Raw genomic sequence first — 18,889 nt, forward strand, 5'->3', positions numbered from 1 at the left:
AACAGAAAGAATGTATGGCAATTGCTGAGATAACTACTTAGGAGAAAGAACTTCCTCATTTACTAAGAGACTTGCTAAATCTAAGTCTCCTTGGTGCTTACTATTAAAGAAGGAACAGGAAAGATCTTAATGGGACAGTTAAGGCCTCTATAGAAAAAAGTATAGATCTAGGCCTCCCTGACCTTACTATTAAAGAAGGAACAGGAAAGATCTTAATGGGACAGTTAAGGCCTCTATAGAAAAAAGTAGTGGTTAATTGGTGACAATCATCGAAACCAATTGTATTTCTTAAAAATAGAGGTGAAGCCGGAAACAAGTGCTTATCAGGCGACCAGCTGGTGACCGCCCAAGAATGAAGCCCTGCAGCAAGATTATGTAACCTTTTGCCCTTTCTTATGGAGACTTTTGCTATAAAAGTTTGTTATCCTCTGCATTAAATCGCACTCAGCACTCAGCATCCACTCCTAATGTGTGTGAGTTGTCTGTTTGCCATCTCCCCGTCCTATTCCAGGTTCCTCCCCTAGGTATCCTTCGTCGTCCCGACAGAACCCGGTCCGCGGCAATCAGAGTTCTTGATTATAGCCATTCTAACTGGGGTGAGGTGGTATCTCGATTTTGTTTTGATTTGCATTTCTTTTATGGCTAGAGAGGTTGAGCATTTCTTCATGTGTCTATCGGCCATCCTCTTTTCCTCTACAGAGAAGTTTCTTTTTAAGTCTTTAGCCCACTTATTTATTGGGCAGTTGTTTCTTTGAAGATTTGTTGTTGTGGGACTTAATTTTTTGAGTTCCAGGTATACTTTAAATATGAGACCCTTGTCCGTTGTATGGTTAGTGAAGATTTTCTCCCAATTCATGGGCTTTATAATGATCTTACTAGTTATGTCCTTTGCCATTCGGAAGCTCTGCAATTTCACGCAATCCCATTTGTCCAACCTTTCTTTGATTTCTTGTGTTTCTGGGTCTCTATTAAGAAAATTTCAGCCTGTGCCAAGGAGACCTAGGATTTCTCCTATTCCCTTGTAATGTTTTCAGGGTGTCTAATTGACTCTGATTTATTTGATTCATTTGGAGTTGATTCTGGTGCAGAGTGATATATAAGGATCTAGTTTTAGTTTTCTACAAGTAGTTAACCAATTTTGCCAGCACCATATACTGAAGAAGCTGTCTTTCTTCCATTCTATTTTGTTAGCTCCCTTATCAAATATTAAATGGCTATAGGTATGTAGGTTCATTTCTGGGTTTTTAATTCTATTCCATTAGTCCTGAGGTGTGTTCTTGTGCCTTACCAAGCTGTTTTGATTACTATGGCTTTGTAGTAGAGTTTGAAATTTGGTATTGATATTCCTCCAGGACTGTTCTTTCTGTTGAGGATCATATTTGATATTTAGGATCTTCTATTTCGTCCACTATGAATTATTGGATTGCCTCTTCTATTTCCTTGAAGAATAAGGTTGGAATATGGATAGGTATCACATTTAATTTGTAGAGAGCCTTGGGAAGGATGGCCATTTTCACGATGTTTACCTTTCCAATCCAGGAGCATGGGAGTTTCTGCCACTTTCTAAGATCTCTTTTGATTTCCTTTTTCAGGTTTTTAAAATTTTCATCATAGAGATCCTTCACTTCTTTGGTTAAGTTAATTCCTAGGTATTTTATTTTTTGTGGGACTATTACGAATGGAGATGCTTTCCTAATTTTAGCCACAATTTTCTCATTGTTGGTATAGAGAAAAGCCATTGCTTTTTTGTGGGTTAATTTTATACCCTGCTACTTTGTCAAAGTTTTGAATCAGCTTGAGTAATTTGGGAGTGGCGTCTATGGGGTTCTTTAAATACAAGATCATGACATCTGCAAAAAGGGAGAGTTTTACTTCTTCTTTCCCTATTTGGAGCCCCTTTAGGGGCTAGGCATTCTAATGCTAGATTGAAGAGAAATGGAGAGAGTGGACATTCTTGTCTCGTTTCTGAGTTAAGAGGAAATGGCTTTTTTTTTCACCACTAAGTATAGTACTGGCTGTAGATTTGTCATATATAGTCTTTATTGTATTGAAGAAAGTTCCATGGATTCCTAATTTTTCCAGATCCTTCATCTAAAGAGGCGTTGGATCTTGTCAAATGCTTTTTCTGCAACTATTAAGATAACCATGTGTTTCTTATCCTTGCTCCTGTTGATGTGATGAATTATATTAATTGATTTGTGAATATTGACCCAGCTGTCCATCCCTGAAATTAATCCTATTTAATCATGGTGTAGGATTTTTTGGATAAATTGTTGAAGTAAATTAGCCAAAATTTTGTTGAGAAGTTTTGCATCAATGTTCATCAAAGAAATGGGTCTATATTTATCTTTCTGTGATAAGTTCCTGCCTGGTTTTGGGATGAGAGTTATGATGCCTTTATAGAATAAGTTCAGTAGTGAACTTTCTCTTTCAATTTCATTGAAGATTTGGAGGACTATTGGTGTGAGCTCTGTTTTGAAGGCCTTATAGTATTCTGCTGTAAAGCCATCTGGTCCTGTACTTTTCTTAGGTGGGAGGTTTGTTATTTTCGAAGAACCAACTCTTTGTTTTGTTGATACTTTTTATAGTTTTTTTGGATTCTAATTCATTTAATTATGATTAAATTTTAATTATTTCTTTGCATCTACTGGATTTGGGTTTATCTTTGTGCTCTTTTTCAAGGAGGTTTAGATGTGTCACTACATTGTTGGTTTCAGATCTCTCCAATTTGTTGATGTAGGAACTCAGAGCTATAAACTTGCCCCTGAGTACTGCCTTTGCTGTGTCCCAAAGGAGCTGGTAATTTGTGTGTTCATGAACATTTGAATTTCCTTTCTAATCTCTTCCATGACCCACTCTTGATTCAGCAGTATGTTCTTCAGCCTCCATGTGTTACAGGATTTTCTCTGGTGGCTTTTGGTGTTGAGATTAATTTTATTCCCTCGTGGCCTGAGAGAATGCAAGGTATAACTTCAATGTTTCTGAATTTGGACGTTTGTTTTGTGGACTAAAATGTGTTCTATTTTCAAAGATGTTCCATGTGCTGCTGAGAAAAATGTGTATTCTGATGCTGCTGGGTGAAATCTGTGAATTGTAGTTGATCTATGCAGTTTTTTAGATCTCCAGTTTCTCTGTTGAGTTTTTGCTGAGTTGATCTATCTAGTGGGGAGAGTGGTGTGTTAAATTCCCCAACAATTAATGTCTGTGTATCTAAGTGAGATTTGAGGGAAAGTGCTGTTTCTTGGATAAATTTGGGTCTTCCGTTGTTTGGCGAATAGATATTTAGAATTGTAATATTCTCCTGAAGGAGAGATCCCTTAATTAGTATGTAATAACCTTCTTTATCTCTTCTCATGTATTTTAATTTGAAGTCTCTTATATCTGATATTAGGATTGCAATTCTCACCTTTTTATGTGGGCCGTTTGCTTGGTAGATTTGTTCTAGCATTTCACATTCAAAATGTGTTTATTTTTATGGGCAAGATGTGACTCCTGAAGGCAGCAGATAGAAGGATCTTGCTTTTTAATCCTACTAGATAGTCTAAGTATCTTAATTGGAGAGTTAAGTTGTTAATGTTGAGAGATAGGACTGAGGTATTTGGGAGTACCTGTCATTTTATCCATCTTCTTGGGGGCTGCGTCAACTGGGTTCTTCTTATGGTTCTTGGATTCTCAGTTTGGGTGCGATTTCCTGGCATTTATTGTTATCTCGTTAGTTTTCTACGTGTACGACGTCTTTAACAATGTTTTGTAGAGCTTGTTTGGTGGAGATATATTGTCTTAATTTTTCTTTTCTATGGAAGGTTTTTATTTGACCTCCAGTTATGAAGGAGAGTTTAGCTGAGTACAGAATTTTGGTTGATAATTGTTTGTCTTTAGGACATGGTATACATCATTCTAGGCTCTTCTTGCTATGATTGTTTCCGCTGAGAAATCTGAGGTGATTCTACTTGGTTTCCCTTTAGAGGTGATTAACCTTTTCTCCTTGACAGCTTTAAGGATCTTTTCTTTGGTCTGAATTGATCATGCGTGGATTATAATTTGATGGTGGGATGTCCTATATTGGTCTGGTCTTTTTGGAGTTCTAAAATCTTCTTGTATCTGAATGGCCTATATTTTTGCATGTTTGCGAAGTTCTCTGCTAGGATCCTGTTAAACAAATTTCCTAGACCATTAACTTCTGTTTCTCGGTTCCCCCCTACACCCATTATCCTCAGATTAGGCCTTCTGATGGTGTCTTCCCAGTGTTGAATAGATCTATCATATTTCTTGGATTTGTCTTGGATGGTTGTATGTCCTTTCTCTATAATATCTAGGCTGTCTTCAATCTCCGAGATTCGATCTTCTGCATGACCTAACCTACTATCAAGACTTTATACTTTGTTTTAAATTTCTTTTTCTTCTAGTTGGTCAGCTTTGATGGCTTCAAATTCTTTGTTGGAGCATTATTTTAGATCTTGTGTGAACTTCTTTACTTCCTTAATTTGGTTGTCAGTGTTTATTCTCAAATTATTTAGTTGATTCTTTATTCCCATTCCTCCTGATGGGTTCCATTCAACATTCCCTTTGTTGTCTAGCTGACATCTTTCAGTTCTCTGTTTATAGATTCCATGAATGCCTTTAGTGATCATTCTGCATTCTCATCCCGCTTTCTCAATTCCCGTATTTCTCTCTGATTAGCTTGCTCACATTCACGCAGTCCCTGTAGTTCTCTTTGAGTGATCTCAGCCTGCTTACGACATTCCTTTATTTCTCTGAGTGTTCTGAATCTGCTCATGCAATTATGTATCAATATTTGAGTAGCTTCCTCACTCTCATGATATTCTTGTATTAAATTTTGTTTTGCCTCCTCTCTCTCCCTATCACGCTCATTCAGAGTCCTTTGCAGGTTTTCAATCTTTTCATTTACTATATTTACCAGTAGTGTTTGTAGAGCTTTTTGAGAACTCTCCTCTGGATTATTGATTATCTTTTCTTACCCCTGATTATCATGAGTGGGAGTTTGATACCCGGACTTGCCATTTTTCTTGTGTTTTTCCAGGTTGCTCTGCCCATTTGGGATGAAAGTAACGCTGGTTTTGTGCTAGCACACTATTTTAAGGCAAGCATCAACCACAGTTTGCAGTTTCACTGTCAAAAATCTGCAGATACAATCTAGTTCAACAGATATACATATTCAACATCAAACAACTATGTATTAAGGGGCTACAAACCGCAAAGAAGAATTTGGCAAACAGAAATTATTAAGTTTAGGTAGAGATATGGGTAAAAATCGGCATATAGGGATGTGGAAAGGCAGTGGGAGAGTTAAATTAACTAAATCCTAATCTCAAAGCAGGAAATAGGTTGGATAGAATGATAGTAGAGAGAGAGAAAATAAGAAGAAAGAGAAAGAAAAGACAAGAAAAATAGAAAAACAAAAATTAAAAATTAAGAAGTGCAACATTTAAAAATTATGCAAAATGAAAACGTAATATTTAGAGAAGAATGTGGATAGAATAAGAGAAGGGGAGGGATATAAAGGAGACGTGAAAAACTTAAAAATAAACATGCTTAAAATATTATGTACCTATAAAGAGGTAATACTGCTATTAAGGAATTTAAGTCTAAGAGGTTTTAAATTGAGTAATAAATTTCTGGATGAAGTTTGTACACAATGACGTCTAATAATCAACTATTGGCATATCTCAGGATGAGCAGAACAACAATTAAGTCATCCAAAGAAGAATGAAAAAGAAGAAAAAGTGAAAAGAGTGAGAAGGAAAGAAAGAAAGGATCAAATGATCAGTACAGCTAAACAAAAAAAATTTTTAAAGAGAAAAAAAAGTACACACACATATCCTCTAAAATAAAAATTATGAGAGGAAGAAAAAATTAATAGAAAAAAATTAAAGTTAAAAAAAAAAAACTTTTAGAAAAAAATTTATAAAATGTAAAAAAAAAAGAGTTATTTGATTTTTTTGGGGGGGTGGGGGAATTGGAAGATCCTGTATCTCCCTTCTGTCCTTAACCTGTCTCTTGTTGGAGTCTCTGGTCTGCTTGTGGTGTTTGATTTTCCTGTGGCTTGAATTGTTTCTTAAGTCAGTTTGAGCAGGCAAAAAAAAATCACAGCAGTTGATTCTTGACCACAGGTGAAGCTCTGGGTAGGGTCAAAACCATTAGACCTCATTGTCCTCAGAGGAGTTATGAGGAAACAAAGGATTTATACAGAGGGAACTCTGGAGCATGGCTAGGTACAGAGGGAGCAGCCTTTAGATAAGGTTCTCCGCAATTCTGTGAGCAAATAACAGGAAGGTAGCCGAAAAGGGCTCAGGTGGGGCCTGTTAATTGTGTAACAGATGTGGGATTATGAAACAAAACATTGCCCTCTTTCATAATTACCCTATACCCATGAGGAAGAGGATCCTTCACTATGTTGAGTTTTGCAGCTGGTGAAACCAAGGCAGAGAGAAGCCAGGTGAACTAGTTATGACTTCAACTTCACAGGAAGCTCTGCCTGACTTCGCTACCTTGCTCCCTAGGACAATGGGTGCTATTCAATCCACTTCTTGTGGTAGGAAGTCCACTTCTTGTCAGTCGTGGGGCTGGAACTCTAGGCATAGGTGATGTTCCTGAGAGCCTCAGCCAAAGGCTAGTGCTCTACCACTTGAGCCCAGAGCACTACTTCTGATTTTATGGTGGCTCTTTGGAGTAAGAGTCTCACAGACGTTCCTGCCTGGGCTGTTTATGAACCATGATCCTCATATCCAAGCATCCTGTGTACTTAGGATTAGAATTCTGAGCTACTGGCACCAGACTTAATTGTAATTTTGACTTTTTTTCTCTATCTCTCACAAGAACTGGTTGAATGGGTGCTGGAGGAGGGGGCCCAGCATCCCCATGTGGCTGGAACCCAAGGAGGCCCTCTCATTCTGGAGGTTGGCTCTGGGTCAGGAGCTGTCTCGCTCAGCTTGTTGAAACAGCTCCATGAGATAAGCACCTATGTTCCCTGGCTACACCGTGAGAGTTCTTCATTGTCCATCCAGCCTTACTAGACTTATTGTATTGTATTTTTTTCTACATCATTTTCTAGCACCTGGCCAAAATTATGATACTTAGTTACGTAATGAAAATGTATTGCCATCTTAAAGTTATTTAGGGCTCTGGGAATGTGGCTTCATGGTACGGTGATTGCCTACCATCCATGAAACTCTGGGTTCAATTCCTTAGTAACACATAAAAAACCCCACTGGAAGTGGTGCTGTGCCTCAAGTGATAGAGAGCGAGCACTGAGCAAGAAGAAAAAAAAAAGCTCAGGAAAATTCCCTACCCCTCAGTTTAAGCCCCTCGACTGGCAAAAAGAAAATAACAAATAAAAAAAAACAAAAAAAAACAGTAAATGCAAAATAAATAACCCATACTTGGAATATATAATTGGTCCTTCCATACTGACACCTGATTCATGTACTTTACTTATATGAGGCTACTGTGTTGAAAAAAGTTTTGTTCATTAAGTCACAGCAATTAATGCCAGGAATGTGCTTAGATGTCAGTTAAAGTTTAACTCTGGAAATTCAACGATTCCAGGATTTGTGTCATCATTGATAATCAGAAAGAGAAGAGTAGGCTATGTGTAATCTTGAAATCTTTTTGGTCAATTATGGCACCCAAAAGGCAGAGGTTAATTAATAGTTGTGACAGAAAATAAGGAATAACTCCAGACAGAAGGAATAAATGATAGTAATTAGGGTATACCAGAAACTGTTCTTGAGAATCATTTTTGGTTATTGTAGAACTAGTTGTCAACTAGGATTTTCCTCATTGCCTTTAGCATTCTAAATCTCTTAGGCTAGCTCTTAATCTCTGTTTGATAAATCTATCTCCTTCTATGCTATTCTTTCATACTTTCTCTCCTTTGCTTTCTAAAAATATTATTTCTATATTTCTCTATGAACATTTCCTGATACTAAATACACCTATTCAGATGTCACAGGATGCTAATGTAAGGGTCCCATAGCTCATCAGTCATTAATGTTACAAAATGGAAAAGGAGGACATATTTATTGCTACTTCAATTTTTCTAAAGTGCTGCAATGTCATCATTTGGTTAAAATTTCCATTCTTTGTCTACACAGTGTCATTCAGTGCACATAAATGCAAATATGAGCCAGGTGCTGGTGGTTTACTCCTTTAATCCTAGCTACTCAGGAGGTTGAGACCAGAGGATTGTGGTTCAAATCCAGCCTTGTCAGGACAGTCCATGAGACCCTAACCTTCAATTAACCACCAGAAACCAGGAAGTGGTGCTGTAGCTAAGCACCCAGTATCAGAGTTCAAGCCCCACAACCAACAAAAAATGTGAAATATGACTTTAAGTTTCCCCAAAAGGAACGACAAGATCAATAATCTTCCCAAGCAAAAGAGAATAATTCCAAAATGATTCAGTGCACCTACTTTTGCTGAGTTATGTTATGGATTCTTTGCTGGACATATTCTCCAAAAAAAAATTGTTAAACCAGGGATACAGGTGGACCCATTGAAATAATGAGATGTACAAGTCGTTATGTTGAAAAATGAACTTTACAACTTTGGTGGGGAGGGAGGATCAAGTGTGGGGAGGGGGTATATGGGAAGAGATGGGAAGGGGAAACAAAGAGGAGGCAACAATGATTGATATGAAATGCACTCGTTATCCTGCCCATGTAATTGTAACCCCTCTATACGGTATGCTCACATTAATAAAGAAAGAAAAAATTGTCAAATATTAGCTTTACAATAAACTTCATCTAAAATTTCTTTTTGAAAAGAGAAGTCTATACAATTGATGTCACTTGGCTTTCTTACTATCTTAGTTTAAAGCCAAACCAGGTAGGAGAGTCTGTCAAACACTTATCTGTAATTACACAGCAAAAAATACAGAAGTGGAGTTTTGGTTCAAGCAGTAGAGTACTAGTTTTGTGGGTAGGTGAGCAGGAAAGAAAACTGTTCAGGGACAGGGTCCAGCCTCTGGGTTCAAGCCCCAGAACCAACACAAGCTAAAAAAAAACACAAAAAACAAAAAACAAAACAAAACAAAAAAACAGATATTTCATTGGGACCCTTCTTAAAGGAGTACTGATCTGAAAAGTGGCTCCTTTTGCTGATCATACGCACTAGATGCTTTTTTGAATCCTTATTGCTCTAGAGATCTCAGGACCAAACTAAAGGAATTGATAACTGACTCCTGCAACAAAAGAATCATCTCAGGGGCCGGGAGCTGTGGCTCACACCTGTAATCCTAGCTACTCAGGAGGCTGAGATCTGAGGATCGCAGTTCAAAGCCAGCCAGGGCAGGAGAGACCATGAGACTCCTATCTCCAATAAACTACCACAAAACCGGAAGTGGCGCTGTAGCTCAAGTGGTTGAGCGATCGCCTTGAGCTGAAGAGCTGAGGGACAGTGCCCAGGCCCAGAGTTCAAGCCCCAAGGCCGACAAAAAAAAAAAAAGAATCATCTCAGGGGTGAAATATCCATCCCTAAAACACTTTTAAACTAACATGTCTTTGTTTCTTTGCAGTAGAATTTTTTTTTTGGGGGGGGGTGCCAGTCGTGGGCCTGAACTCAGGTCGTGGGCGCTTTACCTCAGCTCTTCAACTCAAGGCTAGCGATCTACCAATTGAGCCACAGCACCACTTCTGGCTTATTTTTGCTTATGCGGTGCTGAGGAATCTAACCTAGGGCCTCAGGCAAGTAAGGCAAGTGCTCTAGCACTGAGCCACCTTCCCAGCCCCTGCAGTAGATCATATTTAAAACAACGTTATCTCCTTTTGTTCTATGCTGGTCATCAAATGGCCCATTAAATCTTTCTGTAATTCTCTCAAATAGAAGTTTACAGAAAAATTATATATGAGTAAAAACACACTAGACAATGTCAGGGACAGAGTTTCCTTCAAGCCTTTGGATTCTCTTCTTTTACAGTAAAAAGGAAAGCACAAGTTAATTTTAACTTTATCAATCTTTTATGTTCCATTCCTCTCCTGGGATCAGTTTCCACATCCAGTAACAATTACTTTCAGGAACAATCTATGGTGCTGCTTGAGGTATAATGAATGTTTTCTGGCTTCACCGAAATAACACAAGGACACCTTTGGACCTGTGTTAACACGTGTTTCAGAGACAACTAGTAAAGAGAAAATATGAAATTTATATTTCTTATAAATACATTATCCATGAGTATATTGAGTTCAAAATTTGTAAATTCTCTGTAAATTAAGGCGAATTTTAAAGGGGAGAATGTTCTCAGATCATTTTTTTTGTGTGTGAGTGTATGTGCTGCACATTATTTCCCGAGTGTACATGAATTTGTTAACTCATGTTAACTATAGCAATAATAAGAGAAAGAGAAATTCTATGTTTAAGTATAAGGGTTCAATACACTACAGAAGACTCTACAAATAAGACCACGTTGAAGCAATAAATCCATGTCCAGTATGTAGATTTATGAAAGTGATATAGAAAAAGCATTACGCCTACGTGGAACACAAAGTATATTCTAAATAACGCTTGCTAATGACACAACTTTGTAGAAAGTAGAATGGAAGAATAATTCTGTTTCAAATGCAAGTCAGATATAAAAGCATGAACTTAATTGGAAAAAAAAGTCCATCTTGAGAGAGCAGGGATTATACTAGCCATGAACTGGTGGATAAGATCACATTTTTTTTCTTTCCTTTACTTATGTATTTTTGTTGATGGTGGTCTTGGCACTTGAACTCTGGGCCTGGGCACTGTCCCTCTGCTATTCAGCTCAAGGCTAATGCTCTACCACTTGAGCCACAGTGCCGCTTCCAGTTTTCTTGCAGTAAATTGGAGAAAAGTGTCTCCGGGACATTCCTACCGGGGCTGGCTTTGAACCCCAATCCTCAGATCTCAACACCACCCAGCTTAGGATCACATTTCTAACAGTGTACACTCAGCATATGTAATTTGTATATTCATCTATCTGTATATGAAATCTTGAGTTAAAAATCTGGACTACAGCTTAGACTTTAAACTCAAAAAATGTTTGTAGTTTAAAAGTTGATTCTACTGGATAAATGAAACCTAAGAATGTAAAGGACTCTGGGAAGTTCAGTTTGCATCCAGCCTGGGCAGAATAGTGTTTGAGATACTATCTATAATTAACCAGCCAATAGCTGGATTGGAAGAATGGCTCAGGTGATGGAATAACAATCATGAGCAAGAATTATGAATAAGAGCTTGAGGCTTTTGCAAACATACATATAAACATACACATACACACAGAGGCACTTATATGTGCCACTGAAGCAACTCTCAGAATATGTAGAAAAGTTAGAAAACAATAGAAAATATGTCCTGAGTAAGACTGGAATCAAGTAATAATTTTTAAAATGAGAAAATCCTCAAATGAACTTTCTTCAAAAAAGTTTGAGAATATTACATATGTAAAGACCAGAGATAGTAAGAGAGTCAAGTAATCAATATTAAAGGGATTGGATCTATGGAGGAATGAATGAGAGACCCGGCAGATGCATTGAAAATGTTCATACCCTGTGTCAAATGTTAGAACATCTTTGAAAATAGTACATGAACAGTCTGAGAAGTCCAGTGGATAATATCACTGGAGAAGTTCAGAATTTCTAATCTGTATCTAGATTAAATAAACCAAGCAGGGGCTGGGAATGTGGCTCAGTGGTAGAGAGCTTGGCTTGCATTCATGAAGCCCTGGGTTCGATTCCTCAGCACCACATAAGCAAAAAGAAAATAGCTGGAAGTGGCTCTGTGGCTTAAGTGGTAGAGTGTTAGATTTGAGCTGAAGACCTGAGGGACAGCACCCAGGCCCAGAGTTCAGACCCCATTACCAGACCCAAAAATAAACAAACAAACAAATAAGTAAATAAACCAAGAAACTATGGTGGGGCAATGTGATACAAGCCTTGAATTCGAGCACTCAGACTGACAGGAGATTAGAGACTGCAATTACTACTGATACCTTCCCTGAAGCAGGTAGTATAATTTTGTCTTAATAAAACAAACCAAACAAGATAGGAATATACTGTTGGAAGTTTGGGCTAATTTCTTCATTATTGTTTGAAAAGCCAAGTTTTCTATTGAAATGCAACTGGTATATAATCCTCAGTTGTGTTTTAAATGTTCTCTTCATTACAGAACATTCCTAGATGCAAAATGGTTCATGATTCCCATCCAAAATTTGAAAAAGTAAGTAATCATCATTCTGTTAGATTCCAAGGAAAGGATGAAGGATTACAAAAGCTTAAGCCTGGGGGAATAGCAAAGTTCATCTAATGTAGGTCTTTATAGATCTTGCTAAATTAGAGTTTAGACTTCAAAAAATACTTTGATTTCGTTTGTAATTTCATATTCTATATGATACAACAAATTATTTTTAGGTAGAGGGTTTAATTGACAAATTTATAAATGTTTCTTGCATTCTATTTGCCTAGCATATTGTTTCAAGAGAGTTATAATTAGAACTCAGTTAAAAGATAATTCTAACTGCTCATGTAGAAAATGATAATATGAATAATGTAGACCAAGTTGCCAACAAATTGATGACATTAATTTATAAATTTAGAAAAAGTGTAGAGAGCTGCGAGAGCTGACCAAAGATGGCGGGGCCACATGGCATGGCCATGACCAAAGATGGCACTGGCTTCCGCCTTCCGCGTTCCCGTTGGCGAGTGCTCTCTGTGAAAAACAACTCCTTATATGGCTATAGCTTGGCTACTGGCCTGCTTCCGTGTTTGTGACCCTATTGGTATTTGCCACTTGGCACGTCGGGGTTGGCCATCCAGGAGGCTTATAACCGGAGTGCGTGTGCGGGGCGAGGGAGAAGCAGGAGAAGCTAGCAAACAAGGTTCCTGAATAAACTGCTTTGAGAAGAATCCCGGGACATGTCTTCCTTGCTGGTCGAGGTAGATGCGACAAAAAAGCAATTTTTTGAGGCTTTAATATAACATGGTATGAAGAGAATTATTGTGTGACATCTTCTTTCTTCTACCTGTATGTAACACAGGAAGCAATTTCCTTAATTACGTGCCTCTGTATACAGTGAGAAAAATGCTAGGTTTGGGGTTTGTTTTTATTTTGTTTTTGTTTTATTGCTTTGTCATAGGGCTTGAAATCTGGACCTGGACACTGTCTCTGAGCCTGTTAAGCTCAAGGCTTTTGCCCTAACACTTCAAACTCAGTACCACTTGTGTCTGGCTTTTGCTGAGAAGTTTATTGGAGATAAGAATCTAGGGAACCTTCCTGCCTCATGGGCTTTGAACTGTAATCTTCTGATCTTAGCATCCTGAATATCTATGATAGTTAAAAAAGTATAAATATAAATAATATTTGCAAGAATACCAGGGTAGGAAAAATGATGCAACCAGTTTATTGTGGTGTTATTTCCAGAACACGGAGGGCATCACATTAGCAGAGGTGTAGTATTTTTCCCAATAGAGATAAGCTATTTGTGATGTGAATTAAGGGAATTTTGAGGTGCACACTACAAGTTGAAAACTGTTGATCTAGGATGACTTTATGGCATAAATTATGGGATTGATGGTCATAGAAATAATAGCTTAATCTGATAAACAATTGCTTGCTCTTGAAGAATTAATTATAACCGATGCTTTACAGTTTTATCCTATACCAGAATGTGGCTATTTTTCTGTTCACTTCTCAATCTGTAACACCCCATTGGAAAATGCATCTACTGCAGAATTACATAACATGGAAACAGGTACTATTTTGAATCTCTCAGGTATGGAATGTTCAGAATTTGAAAGTGAGTAGTTATTAGTCATAGGAATTTTGAAGAACATACATATTCTGTCCTCTAACCAACTTATTTACTTTTAAAAGTTATGGATTTCCATAGAATTAAACGGTTTTCGGTTAGTATGAGAAAGTACTAGTTAATTCTTTTTTGAAAATATTGGCAATTATATTGTGAAAAAAATTGTCTAATTGGATAACATTCAAGTTGATGGCCCTCCCATAAAGAAGGGGTAATTCATTCAAATTAGATGCCAAATAGTACTGATTTTTTAAAAGTTAGTACATAAAGAACAATATTTACTATACCAATACAGTGAAATTTTATTTCAGGCAGCTTATTTTTTAATTTAATTTTAATTTGAAAGTGATGTGCACTGGGTTAGCAATTGTAAGGCAGTGAATACATAACTTTTCAAACTTATTATCCCTTCTTTCATTTTTCTCACAGTTTTCCTTCACCCCAAAACCCCTCACAAGTTCTATTGTACATTTCCAACATATTGTCTTCTGAGTATTGCTATTGCATTGGTTTGCCTTTTGTCCTTTGTCTCGCCATTTTGTTCCTCTTCCCTTCCCTAATTAAGGTAAATGTATACACAATACACAAGGTACCAATATCAAACACAGTAGGAGATAAACAATAGGGGAAAAACCCAAGGAAAATAGAAATCACATAGTACATTAAAAACAACAACTGCGAATAAATATCTCTTTCCATATCTTAGAGTTCATTTTGCTCAGCATCATGTTCATATATATGCATAACAAAGTCAGTGGAAAATAATAGTTTCATGGATACTATATCATGAAAACAACATGTTAACTGTTTTTGATGGTAAAGGTGGAATTAGGATTGGTAAATTCGCGATTCTGATAAAGGAATTTCAAAAGAGTTTTAAAATTATGACAGGTAAATTTTAATTGTTCAAAATTTTAACTTAGCCTATTAAGAAAATTTAAAATTGCCTGAGAAAATAGGCTTTCATGCAAAGAAATTCATGGAGACTTAGCTGAGAAGTAGCAATGTGGGTAAGATGGCTCATTTTCACAATAAACAAACAAACCTCACAAACCTTGCTGTAAATCCTGTAGGTTCCCATAATAATTTTCCTTACCCAGGAAATATACTCTTACTGCGTGAAACAAGGTTGTAATGGAATTTAAATTCAAAGTTTTTTTTAAAATAAGACATCAAAATTTGTGAATTGACCTTTAATTGCTAAACAGTAATTCTCTTAAAAAGATAATTTGAGTCAAAATATATAGGGAGAAAGTGCCCCTCACAATGAAAGAACGTATAGAGTTTACACTTTTCTTTTTTAATACTTTCCATAATGTCTTTGCACGTGAAGCACTGAAACACAGAACAAAATCTGATTGGATAATTCAAACCAATGATTTCTCATTTCATAGTAGCTTAAAAATCTATAATATCCTTATTAACATGAGATAGTGAAGACTTCTTTTATTACATAAGCCAAAAAGTTTGGGGATCAGAAAATAATTGAGCAAATTAAAAGGTAAGAAAACATGTTATTAGAAACCCTAGCTAGGCATTTTGGTTTCAGCTGTGGAGGGGACCAAAACTTTTTGATATAGATTGTCTTAATGTTTTTGCTACCTAAAATGATTTTACAGAGCCTATTTGGATCAGTGTAATGAAGAACAAATTGAATGAAGACATGACAATTAATTCCACCTCCAAGTAAAAGAGCTTTCAAAGAGAAACCATGAAGATGTAGCAGTGGGGGACTTCTTATAGTCATTCAGCTTCACTAGACTTGAAGCCAAGAAGTTGTGATTAATTGGAAATCAAGCAAGAGATAAGAGGAGGACATAGAAGTAGGAAATAGAAGTATTGTCCTTTGAAACAGACAATGTCATCCAAGGAATAGGTGATTTAACTCTATTCTTCTCCATACATCATGTTGAGCAAATACAAGACCAAGAGGAAAATAATCTATTTAAATAATTTTGCAAAGAATAACTTCACTGTTCCTGATATGGTATCTAAGGAGATTCTTAAGAGAGAAGATAAAAGTCTTAAGAGAGAAGATAATAGTGGAGTATTCTTAGGTTTCCTCCAAATATCTTGTTAGCAAAATATATCGTTGAGGTTAGAAGTGATTGAACCAAAAAGTGGTGGAGTACTTATTTTTGTGGGCACTTTAGACACAAGAAAATTTCAAGGTAAAAGAAAAAAGAAAAAAAAATTATAGCCAAATACTTATGATTATAGGTCCTTGGACTGGATTTTTGGAGACAAAGTTTTGCATTAGTGTTGCTCCTCATTAACATAGTTGTTGGGTTTTCGTGGCAACCAAATGAAAATGGGAAGTTTAATGGACTCGCTTGAACAAGTAAACAGCATGATAGAAAATAATGGCAAAAAATATTTAATGAATTATTTTGAACAATTACTTTGTGAGAACAAAGAAGGAAAGAAAATTCAAAATCACATGACGTTATTAAAAGTATGAAAATGGAGTAGTGAAGAGATTGAGAGAAAACATAGAGTACTATTTTCTCTCCAGTGGAGTAATAGGTTCTTGATCTTGCTTCTTCCATTCTTTCTTCACAAGCTATCAAGTGTGCCTCAGGACTGGAGTATCCAGTTCAGACAAAGAGCACTCGCAGAAGAAAATATTTGCAGTATATATAGGTGATTTATAACCTTAGACAATCTTGTTAAATCTGTTCAAAATTCTCCCCTACCCCAAACTTCCCTCTTTGAACAGCTTTCTTTGCTTTTCCAAAGACCTCCCTTCTTTAACTGCTTAAAATTTTGAGAGGGCATATTCATACTCTCTAGAGATTGCTGTTTGGTTGTGATTTTTGTGTGTTTTTATTGTTGTTTTTAAGTGAATTTCAAAAGGTTGTGCAAGTGTGTTACAATTAAATATGTCCATCTAATTGTCTAATGTTCCTGGATCAGAGTCACTCCTTCTATCATTCTCAACCAACCCTTTCTCCATGATTTAGTTCAGATTTACCACTTCCTTTATTACATATGTACATTGCGTATTCTAGCTGTACTTGCCCCTTGTTCCATTTTTCATTCATTCTATTTCTTGACTATTGTTCCTCTCTGGTTTCAATTTCCTGATAGTCATTCTGTTAAACTGCCTGTTAATACTTTGAAAGGTTTATATACATTCCATGGAGTTTCACTCTCACATAGACTTGAACTGTTGTCAGCTTATATTTCCATAATTCATTCATCTGCAATAACAATTTGCAAGACTGGAGATGTTAAGCACTTAGACATGATTTTATTCTCATTCATTTGGAAGATTAATCTTTAATCAATAAGAAAGTTTAAAAATGGCTTAGAATTTATTCCTAACTACCAGTTTTTATAAATAGCTTTGGACAATGGTGTGTGATTATTTTATTTTACATAGGATAATTTTTTCTACTACCTATACGTTTTGGAAAAAAGAACAAAACTAAAATTTACTTCTTAAAGGAATATGACAGAAATAGAAGACAGATTTTATGTTTGTCACATCTCTCATCAGTACCCATATTCAAGACTTAAAATCATATTTCTTACTATGTTAAACAGATAGGGAAAACATAAAACAACACATGATAAGGCAGCTATTAGTGACTTTTTCAAATGTACCTTCTTATTTGATGAAATTTACTTTGTTAGCTAATATTTGGTTTTGAAATATGGGAGGCTGATCTATTTAACACATTTCTGGAAGGCACCTACTAAACAACACAAATGGTGAGGGGTACTATTTCTACACTTTAATGAATGGTTTAACTTGTTTGGTATTAGTGCTGGGTACGTAAATCAACTCTATTGTAACTTGCTCCCTACACTTGAAAACATTGTAATGCACTATCATCTACATGTCAAGGGTTTGGCATGTGTGATTTTAAATAGTTTATTTGAAAATGAGTATACTTTCAGGAGATTAAATGTAGGTTATCATTGGTTTGAGAATGACAACATTTTTATACCACAGAACCTAGTTTTACTGAACTACCAGTGTTTTGAAAAACTAAGGATCTTCCCAGTTAATGTTTTTCTAAATGATATTTGACCTCTAAATCAAGTATTCCTAGCCTTGGTAGACCAATTATGGATCTATCATTACAAAACTATATTTTGGGGGGGTGCAGTCATGGGGCCTGAACTATGGGCCTGGGCACTTTCCCTCAGCTCTTCAGCTCAAGGCTAGCTCTCTACCACTTGAGCCACAGCGCCACTTCCGGCTTTTTTCTTTTTGCTTATGTGGTGCTGAGGAATCGAACCCAGGGCCTCAGGCATGCAAGGCAAGTGCTCTACCACTGAGCCACCTTCCCAGCCCTACAGAAACTATTTTTTTTGGCTGCACTGAAATCTTTCATTATTCATTAGGAGAGGGGTACTAAAAATAATCTTGTTCATTTGTGATTTTGTTCACTCATATGGGTTGGTCATGTGTAAATTGAAAGTTTGAATTACAGTACTTTCTCTCAGATTTTGTGATCTCATCTTTCATTTTAAGTTGCCTTGCATTTCACAATTGATTTCTGCTAATTCTTGTAAGGAATTGGGGTCCTGAAATAACGTAGGAAATGAGCATTTGAGATGAGTCTTCAATTATTTTCTAGATTCACTGTGTAAAATTTAAAATCAGCACATATAAATATAAAATATATAAGTATATATAAAATAAAAATTGTTTTACATTATTGTGTTGTGGTTAGGGAATCAAAAGCAACTCTGTTTTAAAGTATTATTCCATTATCTCTATCTCAGTTTTTGGTAGAGTTAGACTTCAAGCTTTACCATTTGTAGATTTACAGCCTAGAGGCAAGAGGAAACAATATGATTAAAACATTACCAATTTAAGGCCTAATATCAAGGAGAAACATATGGCCTTCTTCAGGACCTATGGAAATATTTGGTGATAGAAAATCAGTAGTGTAAATTCCTGCCAGGTTGGATGATGGACAGGCTAGAACAGTAGGTAATCATGCATATGAACAATTTTTTCACCTTCTTGGCTTTAGCTACTTTTGAAATGATAAGTATAATAAACAATTATATTTTGATAAAATACCTTCCATTCCGAACAATTCGGTCTGAACTGTTCATCTCTCTATGATTCCTTGTAACTAA

The 18,889-nt window shown here is 36.3% G+C and overlaps 1 long non-coding RNA gene across 1 annotated transcript in view; it reads left to right on the plus strand.

The window, feature by feature from the left end:
- LOC138812331 (uncharacterized) overlaps positions 1-18,889 on the plus strand; it is a 52,058-nt gene that overhangs the window by 8,270 nt on the left and 24,899 nt on the right. Inside the window, exon 2 of the long non-coding RNA XR_011367589.1 lies at positions 12,148-12,198. This is a non-coding gene — a long non-coding RNA (uncharacterized lncRNA). The remainder of the gene's footprint in view (positions 1-12,147; positions 12,199-18,889) is intronic.

Source organism: Dipodomys merriami, unplaced genomic scaffold, assembly GCF_024711535.1.
Source record: "Dipodomys merriami isolate MVZ:Mamm:240054 unplaced genomic scaffold, mDipMer1.0.p SCAF_562, whole genome shotgun sequence".
NCBI classification, from domain to species: Eukaryota; Metazoa; Chordata; class Mammalia; order Rodentia; family Heteromyidae; genus Dipodomys; species Dipodomys merriami.